The sequence below is a fragment of the Ursus americanus genome, chromosome 4 (genome assembly GCF_024610735.1).
Source record: "Ursus americanus isolate L20-20 chromosome 4, mUrsAme1.1.p, whole genome shotgun sequence".
Lineage (NCBI taxonomy): Eukaryota > Metazoa > Chordata > Mammalia > Carnivora > Ursidae > Ursus > Ursus americanus.
The window spans coordinates 12728402-12732355 of NC_142130.1; positions in this window are offsets into that span (position 1 = coordinate 12728402).

Consider the following 3954-nt stretch of genomic DNA (forward strand, 5'->3'; position numbering starts at 1 on the left):
AGAGGGAAAGGAGGAGAGAGAATCCTAAGGCTCCACACCCAGCCTGGAGCCCGATGCTGGGCTGGATCTCACAACCCTGATTTCATGACCTGAGCTGAGATCAAGAGTTGGGCACTTAACCAACTGAGTCACCCAGGCACCCCAAGATTTAATTCTTTTTGATGGCTGATTAATATGGCATTGTGTATATATATGCCACATCTTCTTTATCCATTCATCCGTTGATAGACATTTGGGCTGTTTCCATTGTTTGGCTAGTGTTGATAATGCTGCTATAAACATGAGTGTGCATGCACCCCTTTGAGCCTGTATTTTTGTATCCTTTGGGTAAAAACCTAGTAGTGCTATTGCTGGCTCATAGGGTAGTTCTATTTAAAAAATTTTAAGGAACCTCCATACTGTTTTCCCACCAACAGTATGAGTGTTCCCCTTTCTCTGCATCCTCATGAACATCTATTTCATGTGTTGTTAATTTTAGCCATTCTGTCACATGTGAGGTGGTATCTTATCATGGTTTTGATTTGTATTTCCCTGATGATGAGTGATGTTGAGCATCTTTTCATGTGTCTATTAGCCATTTGGATGTCTTCTTTGGAAAAATGTCTATTTATGTCTTTTGCCCATTTCTTAACTGGATTATTTTGGAGGGGCGAGTGTTGAGTTTGATAAGCTCTTCATAGATTTTGGATACTAACCCTTTATCAGATATGCCATTTACAAATATCTTCTCCCATTCCATCTGTTGTCTTTTAGCTTTGTTGATTGTTTCCTTTGCTGTGCAAGAGCTTTTTATCTTGATGAAGTCCCTATAGCTCATTTTTGCTTTTATTTCCCTTGCCTCTGGTGATGTGTCTAATAAGAAATTGCAATGGCCAATGTCAAAGAGGTTGCTACCTGTGTTCTCCTCAAGGATTTTGATGGTTTCCTGTGTCACATTTAGGTCTTTCGTCCATTTTGAATTTATTTTTGTGGATGGTATAAGAAAGTGGTCCAGTTTCATTCTTCTGCATGTTGCTGTCTGGTTTTCCCAAACCATTTGTGGAAGAGATCATCTTTTCCCACTGGATATTTTTTCTTGCTTTGTCAAAGATTAGTTGACCATATAGTTATAGGTCCATTTCTGGGTTTTCTATTCTGTTCCATTGATCTATGTGTCTGTTTTTGTGCCAGTACCATACTATCTTGATGACTACAGCTTTGTAATATAGCTTAAAGTCCAGAATTGTGATGCCTCCAGCTTTGTTTTTCTTTTTCAGGATTGCTTTGGCTATTCTGATCTTTTGTGGCATTGCTATTTTTTTTAAGCCTTCAAGAAATTTGTTATGCAGGAACGATGATGTTCCACCATTCTACAGATGAAAAAAAGGTACAATGGTTTTTAATATCTAGCTAGTCTGTGGTAGAACCCAGGTTGAAATCAAGGTCTGTCTTGCTCCAGAGCCAATGGCTGTAACCCCTGTGTTTTGTGTACATGGGAGGTAATTCAAAGTCCAAGATCTTGAAGCTGCTAATCATAAATTGCTTTTAAAAAGAAGAGAACACTCTTCCAGAGGAAAAAGAGCATAAGTTCCCCTCCTGCCTTTTTACTTAAGGGAGGTTCTGACTGAGACTGTTGGATGTGTTAAGATCTTGTATGGCTGCAGGGATCCACAGCTTCAATATCCCAGTTTATAGAACAGGGCTACTACACAGGCTAACTGGGGTTGCCAGGCTCTGAATTCCACAGTCTCTGCAGAATTGAGTAGTTTCAGTACCTACAAGACTCATCATCGCTGGCTCCAAGAATATGCAATTAGTAACCAACTCAGTAAAAAGGTGGGGGAGACAAGACTGATTAAGTGGAAGAATCAGGGAGCAGGCAATCCCCTTGAACAGGGAGTCAAGAATCAGATAAAACCCCAGGGTTGGAGGGGGCGGGGAGATACACACACACACTCACGCACACACACACCACACACACACTGTAACAAGATTACAGAAATTAGATGCAAACCAGAGTAAGCCAACCATTTTCGGTGGGTGGCAGATTTCCTAGGCAAAACAAGGGAATTTACGTACGAGGCTTGTCTTGATTGGCCGTAAGCCGAATAAATCTCCGTGCCTGCCAGCCAGAATCTTAAAGTTTATAGACGCCTGAACTGGGTGCGGTCACCACGACCATCCAGGCGGCTTCAGCAACACGCTGTTCTCCGAAAGCAGCGTCCTGGAAAACCGCGCGGGCTGTGAAAACAGCAGCGGCTGCGGGAACAACATTCCAAGAACAGGCGCGCTGAGGAGGCTCCGACTGCCTGCCAGGGGTCAGCCCCCAGGTCAACTGGAGGTCACGTCCCGTCCTCTACATAACCTCGTCTAGCAGTTACTTAACCGCTATAAAGCTACATTTTCTCATCTGTTAAGCGGACGTAAGAATATCTTAAAACTGTATCATGTACATTGTTAAAGATAACGCACTAGGGGTGCCTGGGCGGCTCCGTTGGTTAAGTGGCCGACTTTTGATTTAGACCCAGGTCATGATCTGGGGTGGGGAGATCGACCTGCCTGGGGCTTTGTGCTCCTCTTGGAGCCTGCTTGGGATTCTCTCTCTCCCTCTCCCTCTGCCCCTCCCCCAATCGTGCACGTGTGTTCTCTCTCTCTCTAAAAAAAAAAAAAAAATGCATTAAGCATGCTTAAGTATCGCCTGGTATTGTGTAAGTACTTAATATTTGAAGAAACTTCTTCAGACCCCCAGAAACATTATCTCTGAATAGTTAGTCTTTTGGACCAATAAAGTTAAAAATCTAATTACAAATAAAAATGTATAATATTTCTTAAATGATGATACAAACCAGTTATATCTCTCTCTAGGCTGGATTACTATGACTATTAAAATATAGGTGCTACACAACCTTAAAAAATTTAAAAACCAAAACCAAAACCAAAACAAAAACAACAGTAACTCTCTAACTTTTATTAACAAAGAATCTCCTAGAAAGATTCAACTGATAAAATTCAACTGATAAAGTCTTAGGTAACACGGGTAAGTTTGCATTTTGAGAAACCCAGCATAAAGGTAAGTCTTATTCTCTTCTAACAAACTGTAGTAAAATGACAAATGTAATTGTGCTACCTGGACTGATGCTGTCTCTATTGTAAATAGTTTGGAGCTAATAAAATGACGCTTCTTTTCTTTGCCATTCTATAATTGAGAGCGTTTATGAATTTGGATAAATCTTAACAAATAATGTTAATTAGTGAAGTTTTGCTATTGACCCAAATTCTGTGTTAACTATTACCTTAAGTATTTAATAATCATGATTTCAAAGGGTGTGAACTTGTGCTTTATATGACTGATATATACATGATCATTGTAAAATAGTTGAGCAGTATATAAAAGGCTAAAAAAAATTAAACATCACCTAAAATCCTCAGCCTGAGGTAAAAACTGTTAGTCATTTAGCAAAGTGTGTATTTATGCATTTCTTTGTGAATATAAACCCATACACACATGCATATGTAGTTGTGTGAATATGTTTGTATATATACATACATCATTTTATATAAAAGACAGACTATCATATATGTTGATTTATCTTCAACTTTTCATAAAGCTGTCTTTTGTGGGGTTTTTTTCTCTTTAAAAATGTATTCAAACATACCCATATCGAGGGACATTTACTTGCTTCTGGTTTCTTAACATTAAGCAGTATGTGTAATATACTTGCACATATATATATGTATATATATGTATGTATATGTATATATATGTATGTATATATATGCATGTATATATATGTATGTATATGTATATATATGTATATGTATATACATATATATATAGTATTACATACTAATGCTTTCGTTAAGTTCTACAGAATACATTTCAAAGAGTAGGATTGCTAGATCAAAGGTATATATACATTTTTAATTTAAAATCTATTGCCATATTTCTTTCCAAAAAGATTGTAACTTTTTACA